Genomic DNA, 13,038 nt, shown 5'->3' with positions numbered 1-13,038 from the left:
CCTCGAGAAGCACAGGTCGGCCCTCTCCCGTCCCCTGTGCCCTCCTCTCCTATTCCTCCCCCTTCAGCTAATACGCTCCTCGTCCAATCTGCACCATCCCGGTACTCCAATCTCTTCTCCTCCCCCATATTCATACCTGTCACCCCCCTTTTTAGTCCACCTCTCCTCCAACCTTCTCCCCCAGTTAACTTTCCCTATGCTCCCCTTATTCCTCCCTCCCCCCCCTCTTCTTTCCCCCCTCCTCCCCTCGTTATTCACCCCGATTTCTCCACAAACCCATTGCATCTCTCTCCTTCCTCCCACTCCTCCAGCAAAGCAATGCTGTGCTACCCCTTTCCCCCCTTGTTAACCCTTTCCATTTCCCTCCCACTGGCCCAGCAGAACCACTTCCTTTCTTCAACTTCCCTTTCTCCCAACCCCCCTCACTCTGCCAGATGCCCGTTCCCTCACATCCACCTCCTCTAGCTGACAGGACCTCTGCAACCACCTCCCCTCTTTTCCTCCCAAACCTCCTACATTCCCAAGACTCCACACAGTCCTCCCCTCTACTTCTACCCTTCCGCCTTGATTCGCACCCATCTCCCCCTAATGATGTCCTTAATTCCTTTCCTTCTTGCAACACCAACAAAGGGAACTCTCCCTTCACCTCTGATTCACCAACTCCCGCTCTCATTCTCCACCTTTCCCCACTTTTGCACCTTATACCCCAACTCTCCTCCTGTCCCCCCACCTCTCCCTGCCTTCCACCCCCAATTCCACCCCCTCCTGTTTCCATCGAGCCACCCAACCTTCCGTGCTTCCTTACTCTCTCTGAAAAATAAGCTAGGCTCTCTTATCACCTCCATCTCCCAGCTTGTAGCTGCCATTTCACTTTTAAGCTCCAAGATTTCCAGCTTTCCATACACCACTACTCCTTTGGAAAACCCTCACCTTCCCACGAGATGCACCTCGCCTCCTCACCCCACTATAGCCAAGCTCAACCTGTCGTCTGCAAACGTCGTCAACTCACACAATCCCTTGAAAGCCACCCTTCAACCTGCATCTCCTAGTAACCCTACTATCTACACTATTCCGACCATCTCCTGTGTCAGAACCAAGCATCCACCTAAACCCCCCCCGAGCACCCCCGTATAAGTACAATATCCCGATCACCCTTCAGAGCCAAGTGCCCCCGTCACCAAAACAGTCTTGACAGAGCTGCGCTGTCTGCTCCACAACTGCAGATCTGCAGTAAAACACAAACTTGAAATCTCCGATACCATCACCCTTCACAATATTGACTTGCTCTTCCTCACAGAGACCTGGCTCAACGATACCTCTCACTCTATATTTGATCTCCTATTACCCACAGGCTATTCTATATTTAGGAATGACAGAAGTGACAACGTTGGGGGGAGGTGTTGCAGTCATCTTTAGAAACTCCCTTCAACTTAAGGCTTCTCCTATCAGCTCCTTCCACACCTTTGAATGCCTTTCTCTTGAGCTCCAATTGCACCACCGTTCACCCCTCAGATTCCATGTCATTTACCGCCCGCCTTGTAGTGACCCTTCGTTTATGGAGGAACTCACTGACTTCATCAGCGACCAATTCTCGCAAAGTGACAATCAGACCTTCGTGGGCGACTTCAATCTCCACTGGGGCTTACCGCAAGACTCTTCTGCGAACTCGCTGGCCACCTTCCTCTTTGCAAACGATCTTATCCAACACTGCACAGAATCAAAACACTCTAAGGGCTCAATCCTGGACCTTGTTATTTCTAAAGCAGGCATGCTTTCTATCACTACCCCTATTCATGTAGACTGGTCTGACCACCTCCTCATCCCATTCTCTCTTTACCTATCACACTCTATAACTCTTGGCCAACCTAAGAGGGCTACCTCCTGGTTCCGTGATGCTAAAAATATTGATGTCGGTTCCCTCTGTGAATCAGCTTTGTTATCACTTCCAAGGCTAGACCCGAACCTAGATGTTGACGAACTCACCTCCCAATGCCTCACAGTCCTTACAGTCGAAATCAATAACATCGCTCCTCTCCAAAGCAAAAAGATAAGGCCCACTCCCTCAGCACCTTGGTTCAACAAATCCCTCTATGAAGAAAGGAAGCATCTAAGAATCCTGGAGAAACAATGGAGGCAAGCGCCCACCACCGATAATTTGGTCACGCTTCGTTCAGCAAGATCCAAGTACCACAAGCACATCTTCCTTGGGAAAGCGTTGCACTTCCGAACACTCCTTGACTCAGCTAAAAAAAGACCCAAAAAACTATTCGATCTCATCAAGATTCCTGACTGCTCTCCCCAACCTCCAAGTTGGAGGATTCTACAAAGAAAGCAGCGGATTTCGCTATATTCTTTGACGAAAAAGTGAAATCCCTTGTGGATCAGGTCGCTCATCCTACCCCTCCAGAAGAGCGCAAATCCTCAGTCATTTGGCAGAACTTTGACCCCCATCTCTGAAGATGCCCTGCTCAATTGCATCCTCGAAACAAAGCCCTCGAACCATTCTCTGGACCCCAGTGCCATTGCCATTGACTTCTATACCCAGTCTCTTTCCTATTGGACCACCCTGGTCAACCTCTCCCTCTGTCAAGGCTCCCTTCCTGTCTCCTTCAAAACTGGGCAGGTCACCCCTCTGCTTAAAAAACCCACTGCTGATGCGAATGACCTCAACAACTTCCACCCCATCCCTAACCTACCCTTTCTTGCGAAGATCACAGAAAGATGTGTAGCGAAACAACTCTCTCGTCATATCAAGGACAATGATCTTCTTGACAATTGTCAGTCCGGCTTCATCCAAAACTGCAGCACTTAAACAGCCTACTACAAGTGGTTGATGGCGCGCTGAGGATATTCGATTTGGGGGGGGGGTCCTGTCTTCTAATTCTCCTTGACCTTTCTGCAGCCTTTGACACTGTCAATCACAACACTCTCCTCAACACTCTGCAACAGAGAATGGGCATGGAGGGCACTGTGCTTAAATGGTTTGCTTCCTTCCTCTCTGATAGATCCCAAATGATCAAAATAGCGAACAGTCTTTCATCTCCTTTGGCGGTAGGTCAAGGTGTTCCGCAAGGCTCTATACTTGCACCCACATTGTTCAATCTCTATTTAGAACGACTGGGAAATCTCCTTAGTAAATCCGAGATCCACTATCATCTCTATGCAGATGATACTCAAATCTACCTCAAGGTTGCCTCCACTCACGATCTCACCATCCTAAGCTCTACTCTCGACTCCATTCAAAACTGGATGTCAACTCATCAACTGATTCTGAATCCCTCCAAAACTAAATTCCTCCTCATCTCCTCCTCACTCTCTCCTGCCCTGGTTCAATCATGGATGGATCAGATTAATCTACTTAACAATAAACCCATCATAGTCGACAGCGCAAAATCCCTTGGTGTCGTACTCGACAAAAAACTCAATCTAATCTCCCACATCAATTCCATTGCAAAGTCTGCTCGATACCAACTGCGCCTTCTTTGGGGAATTCGTCGCTTTTTCCCGGAGCAAGACCTTAAAACCCTGGTGCAATCGCTGGTCCTCTCCAGACTGGACTACCGCAATTCTCTTCTTACTGGCCTCCCCAAATCCTACCTGTCCCCCCTTAAAATCTGTTCTCCATTCAGCAGCTCGTTTCATTTATGGGGCCAAAAGAAGCGACCACATGACACCCATGTTATCCACCCTCCGCTGGCTTCCCATCGAGGCTAGAGCTATATACAAGACTGCCTGTATCACCCACAAAGCCTTGCACTCCTCCTCTCATCACTACCTGGCTAATAAACGGAAACTCTCTGGAGGCTCTAGACCATCTCGTAATGCGGAAAATTTACTGCTTGAACCTCCCACTTTCAAGAAGGAAAGATCGATGGCCCAATCCTTTTCAGGCAACGCAGTGAGAATCTGGAACTCACTTCCGCCTCAGCTCTGGACCACCACCTCCACCCAGGCCTTCAAAACGGACCTCAAAGTTCTCCTCCTCCAAAGACACTTCCAAGTGTAATTCACGCCTTCTGTAGTAGGGGATCTCTGTGTATAGTCATAATCTAGTGAATAGTCCCGCCCATGTGCGTGGACCCCGGAGCAATCAAAAATAATCTCTTACAGTGTCAAAAAATGCAGAAATGCATAGACACTTAAGAGAGAATTTAAAGACAGATAATGCAGCCAAAAAAGGCTACACTGTCCAGTACTTCAACTAGAAATTCCACCACAAAATCCACAAAACAGCAAAGCCTGTACAGATTTCCCTTGCTTAACAGCAAAATCCCTCAGGAATGATAGAGAGAAGAACCTGGACAGACAAGCCCCATAGGCTGCCATTATGTGGCTTAAATAGGATACTGTGCCTTTAAGGAACCTTCCAGAACCTTCTCCCAGTATCCCAGAATGCATAGCAGGTCCAACTTAGTTTCAGTTCTTTTTTCCGGCTCCTGCAAGCAGGACCCTGGAGCATTGAGCTCTCCCTTTTCAAGGGTTTTGTTGGTGTTTTTCACAAAATTCGATTTTTTTGTACTTTTAAAGTACTTTGGTGACTTTCTTCTTGGGTTCTGCACTCTTTTGTTGTCCATAATGCCAGCATTATTTGACAAATGCCCGTCGTGCTCCAGGAAGAAGGCCAAATCAGACCCCCATGAGGTCTGTATTCTCTGCCTTCCCTCTTCCCACATCCCTGAGGATTGTGTGATCTGTAGAGGCTTCTCTGGCAGGACCCTTAAGGACAGGCGGAAGATCAGACTTCAAGGACTTGAAGAAAGAAGATTGAAGGCTCGAGGTGGGTCTGGAGGGGCTTCTACTGCCCATGCTGTGGCCTCTGGGGGGCTCCCCAGGGGCAGGAAGTCCAGCTCACGGCCAAGCTCTCCGTCTGGGTCAGTTGCGATGACCACGACGTCGAGAGGAAGGTCCACGGCCAGTTCCCGGTCTCCCCAGGGCTCTGGGTTGAGAAAACGTCGTCCGTCGACGTCGAGGGACGTTTACAGGCCGCCGATCTCCTCGTCGTCGGCGTCGAGTGGTCGACATCGGAGGACCCGGCGTCGGTGCTCGCCGTCGAGGCGACACCGCCGTTTGCCGTCGAAGTCATCGTCGTCGAGGGGATCCTCGTCGTCGAGGTCGCCGTCGAGACGGGAGAAGTCTCCGGCGCCGAAGATGTCGACGTCAAGACATTCAAAGAGATCGACGTCGAGGCGTTCCAAGAGGTCGACGTCGAGACGTACGAAGAGGTCGAGGTCGCCGTCGAGGCACCATCGCCCGTCGTCGAGATTTCGTGGTTCGTCCATCTGGTCGGGGTCGACGTCGAGACGTAGACACCGGTCGACGTCGAGGAGTGTGGAACGGTCGACGCCGAAAGGCCGCTCGACGTCGAAGGACCCACGGTCGTCGTCTGAGCACCGATCGTCGGCGTCAGGAGGTCGTAAGGCCAGGCCCAGGACTGTGGGGGGCTCCCCACAGTCCGGACGGGATGATGGTTCGCCGGGAACGGCATATTCCGAGGTATATACCCCGAAGAAGCCTTCTGCACCTCCTCCTCTGCCTCCTTTACCCAGGGGTCCACCTCCGAGGGCTCCGACCCCTCCTCCTCCGTTGCCTCCTTTGCCGGCTCCGCAAGCCCCGGTTCCGGTTACTCCCCCTCCCCCGGTTCCACCGAGAGCGGTGTCGATGCCCAAGTTTCCGACTCCGCCGAAGAAGACTCCTAAGTCGAAGTCTAAGGCTTCCGAACAGGGGAGGCCGACGGAACGTCCCAGGCCCAAGAGATCGAGGTCTCGCTCGGGTAGAAGAGACAGATCTAGGAGTGGATGCGGATCTTCCTCGAGATCCAGGCATCGCCATAGGAGGCGTAGGTCCAGGTCACGTTCTGCCTCTGGGACCCGTTCTTACTCGCCTACGCTGTCTGATTCGCCGGAGACTAGAGTGTCTCCGATAGACGATATTGGCACATTCCAGGAGGTCCTCCTGCGAGGGGCGGCGAAGTTGGGGATCAAGGTTGAAGCGCCTACGCCTTCTACTTCTGTGATCTTTGAGACGTTACATAAGAAACACATGTCTCGCCCCCTACTGCCTTTGGTGCCAGGACTCCTCGAGCCGGCTGAACAGCTCTTCCTAACACCGGCAGTGGTGAAGTGCTTGCCTTCCAGGCTTCTCAAGAAATACAGAGCTCCAGACTCGGACCCAGCTTTCTTGAGAAAGGACCCGGTACCGGATTCAGTGATTGTGACGGCGGCTCGAAAGCTTCATGCCACCTCCCCTGCATCCACTGTGCCTCCGGATAAGGAGAGCCGCTGGATTGACTCTGCGGGACGGAAAGCGTGTGGTACGTCCTCCTCCTCGATGAAGGCCGCCAGTGACTCGGCGTTGTTGGGACGATACGACCGCGCACTGTGGGGCTCTATGGAGCGGTTTGCGGACCTTGTTCCTCGAGACCGCAGGGAGGACTTCATGGAGATCGTCCAGGAGGGGATGCTGGTCTCTAACCAGGCCATCAGCGCCGTGGCAGATATCTCCTTGCTGTCTGCGCATGGATACTGCCACAGGATTAATCAGAGGCGCCATGCTTGGCTCAGATTGACGTCACTTAAACCGGAAGCGCAACAACGCGTGGCGAATCTTCCGTTTTCTGGAGACACCCTCTTCGGGAAACACGCTGATGACGAGATGGCCAGGATGAAGGCCGAGGCAGAGACCCTGTCGGCGGTGAGCTTGGAGAAGCCCAAGGAAAAGAAACCCTACCGCCAGTTCCAACGGCGGTTCGGGTCACAGGGTCGTGGAAGGGGACAGTCTTCTGGGCAACATCAGCAGCAGCAACAACAACAGCAGCAGTACAGAAGACCCTTCCAGGAGCGTCAGAGGGGTAGCGGGACTCAGCAGTCAATCGGCCGCGACCAAGGGCCCGGCCGGGTCTCGACCCTGAGCGGTTACTTCCCCCTCGTCCGTTACCCGCTCCGGTGGGGGGAAGCGTTCAATTTTTTCTGGCAGAGTGGAGAAAAATTACTCAGGACAAGTGGGTGCTGAATATTGTTTGCAATGGATACAGTCTTCGGTTCATCAGCCCGCCTCCATCGATCCCTCCGGTCAGCTCGCAGTACCAACTGCGCGAGCTCCAGGCGGAGGCAGACATCCTGCTAAGGAAAAGGGCGATAGAAGACGTACCTCCGTCTCAAAGAGGAAGAGGTCTTTACTCTCGGTTCTTTCTTGTCCGCAAGAAGGACAAGAACGAGTTCAGGCCTATTCTGGACTTGCGACAGGCAAACAAGTGGATTCGCAGAGAAAAGTTTTGCATGCTGTCGTTGCATCAGATCTACCCTCAGCTGCAACGAGGAGATTGGATGTGTGCCATAGATCTATAGGATGCATACTTCCATGTGCCTATTGCATGCAAACACAGGAAGTTTCTGCGCTTTCAAGTCGGCACCAATCACTATCAGTACACGGTGCTTCCCTTCGGGCTGAAGTCTGCACCCAGGACATTTTCGAAATGCATGGCAGTGGTAGCGGCACACCTGAGGAAGAACAAGGTGTTTGTCTACCCGTACCTGGACGATTGGTTGATCAAGGCCTCCTCCTTCTCGGAAGCTCAAGCACACTTCCAGAAGACGTGCGTTCTCTTGAACAAGCTGGGGTTGCACATCAACATGTCCAAGTCTGTCCCGACTCCGGTCCAGTGCATCCAGTACTTGGGAGCCTCCATCAACACGCTGTCAGCAAGCGTGTCTCCTTCGGAGGAGCAACGTTTATCACTCCTTCGGAAGGCTCAGGCTCTCATGTCTACTCCATCCACGACAGTGAGGACGGTGTCTTCTCTGCTGGGATCGATGGCCTCGTGTATCTTCCTGACGCCACATGCGCGGCTGCACATGAGACGGCTGCAGGAGTGCTTGGAGGTTCAATGGGACCAGAGGAGAGGATCTTGGGACGACAAGATACGACTGTCTCTACATGCTCTTCAGTCTCTGAAGTGGTGGTGCTCGAAGGAGAATCTTCTCAGAGGGGTTCCCTTCCACAAGGACATTCCCACACAGACTATCGTGATGGATGCTTCTCTCCAGGGCTGGGGAGCGCACTCCAGAGACCTGCAGATTCAAGGGACGTGGTCCCAGACGGAGGCCACGTACCACATCAATTTCCTGGAACTCAGGGCTGTGCACTTGGCGCTGAAGGCTTTTCACCCGTCCTTTCAGACCAACTCTCTGCTTGTTCAGACAGACAACACGACAACGATGTATTACCTCAACAAGCAGGGGGGCTCGAGATCGCGCTCTCTGTCGCAGGAGGCGCAGGCGATCTGGCACTGGCTTCTGGCTCGAGGACTGTCGATAACGGCCACCCACCTGCCAGGTGTGCAGAATGTTCAGGCAGACGAACTGAGCAGACTCATTCAGGAAAACCACGAATGGGTCATAAGCGACGAAGTTCTGGGAGAAGTCTTCACAAGGTGGGGGACTCCAGACGTAGATCTGTTCGCCACCGCCGAAAACAGAAAATGCCGAGGCTTCGCTTCCAGGTACTACCAGCCGGGGACGCTGGGGACGCGTTATGGATCAACTGGTCGAACAGCTTTCTGTACGCTTTTCCACCAATTCCCCTGATTCCGGCGGTTCTCATCAAGCTGTCCCAATCCAGGGCGAGAATGATTCTGATTGCCCCGGAATGGCCCAGACAGTGGTGGTTCACGGACCTGCTTCACCGGTCTCTCCTTCCTCACATGAAGCTGCCGTGCAGGCCGGACCTTCTCACGAAGTTCGGGGGGCGGATGGTGCACCCCAACCTCTCGTCTTTGAGTTTGGCGGCATGGCTCCTGAAATAGTGCAATATGGCCATCTGAAACTCCCAGAGGATTGTATGGACATACTGAAGGAGGCTAAACGCCCTTCCACTAGGACTTCTTATGCTTACAAGTGGAAGAGGTTTTGCATCTGGTGCAAGTCTAAGAAATTTAACCCTACGACATGCAAGGAAGATGTCATCCTTCCATATCTACTGCATCTGGCGCAGTCGGGCCTTAATGTCCATTCCATTAAGGTTCATCTGGCTGCTTTGACTGCCTACAGGAAAGGCCCTTCACAGACTTCCTTCTTCCAGATCCCTGTGATCAAAGATTTTTTGGAAGGCTTGAAGAAAGTATTCCCTCCTGTCAGGCTTCCTTCGCCTTTGTGGGACTTGAATGTGGTGCTGTCCAGATTGATGAAGGAGCCTTTTGAACCTATTCATAAGGCTTCGTTGCAGCACCTGTCCTGGAAGGCGGCGTTCCTCGTGGCCATTACATCGGCCCGCAGGGTGAGTGAAATTCAGGCGTTGTGTTGCCAAGAACTTTATACTGTATTTCATGCTGCTAAGGTTGTTATGCGTACTCACCCTAAGTTTCTTCCCAAGGTTGTTTCTGATTTTCATATCAATCAGACTATCACTTTGCCTACGTTCTTTCAGAATCCGTCATCTCCAGCGGAAAGGTCTTTACATTCCCTGGATGTGAGGAGGGTGCTGAAGTTTTATCTTGATAGACTAAAGATATTCGTAGGTCAGACCAATTGTTCATTAATTATGGCTCAGTCAGGACAGGTCTTGCTACCTCTAAACAGTCCATCTCGAGGTGGATTGTGTCCTGCATACAATTGTGTTACTGCAAAGCTAATAAGACCTTAGGGGGTAAACCTAAGGCTCATTCCACCAGAGGCAAAGCTGCCACGACAGCTATGCTTCGTAATGTTCCCTTTGCAGAGATCTGCAAGGCGGCCACTTGGAAGTCGGTCCATACCTTTGCTAAGCATTACTGCCTGGACACTGATGCCAGGGCAGACGCTCAGGTTGGGCAGGCTTCGCTGCGGAATTTGTTCGCACAATAGTGGCGTAATTTCATACTCTCTACCGCCGCTTGATGTGGGGATGGGCTTGCCATTCTATTCACTAGATTATGACTATACACAGAGATCCCCTACTACAGAAGGAGTAGTTTCTGTCCTGTAACTCCAGTTCTGTAGTAGGGGTATCTCTGTTATAGTCATAAGCGCCCTCCCGCCTCCCCGGTGGAGATTTGTTCAGGTGCATAATGCTACAGGTCTGGCGTTTTTTACGCCTTCAAAAAGAACTGAAACTAAGTTGGACCTGCTATGCATTCTGGGATACTGGGAGAAGATTCTGGAAGGTTCCTTAAAGGCACAGTATCCTATTTAAGCCACATAATGGCAGCCTATGGAGATTGTCTGTCCAGGTTCTTCTCTCTATCATTCCTGAGGGATTTTGCTGTTAAGCAAGGGAAATCTGTACAGGCTTTGCTGTTTTGTGGATTTTGTGGTGGAATTTCTAGTTGAAGTACTGGACAGTGTAGCCTTTTTTGGCTGCATTATCTGTCTTTAAATTCTCTCTTAAGTGTCTATGCATTTCTGCATTTTTTGACACTGTAAGAGATTATTTTTGATTGCTCCGGGGTCCACGCACATGGGCTGGACTATTCACTAGATTATGACTATAACAGAGATACCCCTAATACAGAACTGGAGTTACAGGACAGAAACTACTCCTTCTCTATTATCTGAAGGAAGACCTCCCATTATTGAAAATTATTTTCTCCATGACTATGGAAGTGCCTTCCCAGTGTGTTCTTGTGGTTGGAGTGTTTGCCATTTATTGCAGTATTATCCTTGGACCTGTGTTTGGTACTCTTTTGTAACATGCACACGCCACTTTTCTCTTGTAACACACTGTTTGCTACCTCTCACATTTTGTTAGCTTTAGATACTTGCAAAAGTGCCACTATTGCCAACGTAATGTTTGTTCTTGTGCTCGAGTGTCTGCCATATATTGCAGTATTATACCTCTAATTGTACTTTGTTTTCTCTTGTAACCTGCACACGTCACTTTTACCTCCTGTTTTGCACCGTTTGCTACCTCATGTATTTTGTTTGCTTACAATTGTCACTTTTGCCTCATGTAACTTAATGTTTGCTTTTGTAATTTGCTCACTTGTAATTTTCTCCTCATGTATCATTACTGTTCCTATTGTGAAGCGCTCTGACGCCTTCAGGTAAAGTCCGCGCTATATAAAAACGCATAAATAAATAAATAAATGTCTCTGGACCCTGCAGCTCCTGCGGTCAGTGCTCTGCTGCACCCGTGGCTCAGTCCTCCCGCAGGCAGCGCTCACCGGCTTCATGTGCCCTGCTTCTAAGAGCGTGTCCTGGCGCAGAGTCAAATACAAAACCCCACAACAGAAAAAGTTATGCCCCGGTAACAAGTCATCGTAAGCAGCCTTGAAACGCTCCAGCGGGGTAACCTTCCTTGGAGACGTACGTTATTTAATGGTGTGGCTGAGTCGCCCTTCCCTAATACACAACGTTGCTATTGCGCTTTGCAATGGACGATGTGAAAATCCGGGATCCTACCTCCCCCACTCTGAGGCTGTGGTGAAGTCCGTGATCTCGAAAACTTCTGATTCGGGCTGTTAGGAAAGCAAAACATACACCACTTACTATTGAAAACAATGAGGAAGCCAGCTATGTACGTAAATACAGACTAAGTAAAGCCACAAACACAGCAACAGGGTAGAACAACTCACATCACTGTCAGCCGCCATCTTGGAAAGTCAGCTGTGTACACTGCGAGTGCACAGAGCATGGTGGGTGATGTGATTAGCTATTTTCCTTTATGGAACTTGGTAGTGCCTTGCATCATAGAATGACGCGTAGCATTCCAATGTAGTGCATTGTCAGTTGAAGGACTGTTCCTGTTGGCGGTTGCATCCAATAAACTTGCTCTTGAACCACAGAAGATTTGGGCATTTTATCACTGGCGACGAGGGAAAGAGGCTTGATTGGGGACACGCACTTCCAACCACCAACTCCCCATAGATTTGTTTTGATTTTACCTGATCTGTCTATGAACATTGGATTATTTTTGAACTTCAGAGTTGATGATTGCCACTTCAAGCAAAAAGATTGTCGACACTTACTTCCTTTGGACTTTGTTTCAACCTTTTTGTGTTGCGGAATTTCGATCGATACATAGCGAGTGCAGTGATCCTTGACGGGCACACCTATACTCGCAGATGTGCTCGCTGGATCACTAAAGAAGATCCCTGTGAGAGTATCGGTGTATGTATTTCATTTTTTTAATGTTGTTTTTGCCCAAGGCTTACTTGTATGGTCGGAGTCGTTTGTTGCTCCACACGCGCACTGTTTTGCTTTGAATTTGCCGCGTGTGCTGGCCATTATTGAAGCTCCGTCAACAGTGTTCCATCCTTGCGGTTAGAACTTCTGAGGAAAGTCTGTGACCTCACTATCTAACCCGGATACGTACACACGCAGTGCACAACGTGTGTTAACTTTGACCTCGACGCACTCACACGCAGCGTCTGGTAACGTGGCGGCTATTTTGGTTAAGTAATAAGACTTCCCAGTCATCGGTTTGTTGCTACGAGGAGCGGACTGCCTTTTCATTTATTCCGATTACACTGAGCAACCTCAAATATTCTTACGGTGAGGATTGTGACATTTTATATTGTTATTTTACAAACGAACAGATCTTTCAACAGTTATACTAGTCAACTTCAAATGGTTCCATGGTGAGGATTATTTTTACATGAACATTTGATTCTGTAAGGATTTTGTTAATGGATATCTGTGATCTGTGGCTGTTGCTATTAATTTATAATATCTCCTCCAGGAATAATTTTGAAATCTGACCTAAGAAAAGTAAGTTTTTGCAGACACAATGTCCTCAGCTTCTAGTATGTCGCAGCCTCCACCGTTTCTCTCAGAAGGAGAACCTATTCTTCCTTGGGAAAGATGGAGAATTTTATTTGATTCCTATTTGGTGGCTATTGGGGGAGAGAAGTTTTCTGCTTTCAGGAAACAAGCAATCCTTTTACACAATTTGGGTGTGGAAGGTAGGAATACCTATGATAGTATGGACCTTATACCGATTGGAGGTGGTGATGGAGAACCTTCGGATATATATGAAATGTCCATGACCATGCTGGAACGTTATTTTGGTCCTAGGATTAATGTAGTCCTGGAACGACACAGGTTCTTCACACGTGTACAAGTTCCT

At 49.9% G+C, this 13,038-nt stretch overlaps 1 protein-coding gene across 6 annotated transcripts in view; it reads right to left on the bottom strand.

The window, feature by feature from the left end:
• DCPH1 (damage control phosphatase 1) overlaps positions 1–13,038 on the bottom strand; it is a 195,116-nt gene that overhangs the window by 159,044 nt on the left and 23,034 nt on the right. For 2 of the 6 annotated variants that reach the window (XM_078673977.1, XM_078673973.1), the window contains one exon: positions 11,373–11,428. The exons of the other annotated variants lie outside the window; for them this stretch is intronic. The gene's annotated coding sequence lies outside the window, so the exon portion shown is untranslated. The remainder of the gene's footprint in view (positions 1–11,372; positions 11,429–13,038) is intronic. 6 annotated transcript variants of the gene reach the window in all.

The sequence above is a fragment of the Lissotriton helveticus genome, chromosome 1_1 (assembly GCF_964261635.1).
Source record: "Lissotriton helveticus chromosome 1_1, aLisHel1.1, whole genome shotgun sequence".
Taxonomy (NCBI): Eukaryota; Metazoa; Chordata; class Amphibia; order Caudata; family Salamandridae; genus Lissotriton; species Lissotriton helveticus.
This window is presented reverse-complemented; position numbering and strand designations above follow the sequence as displayed.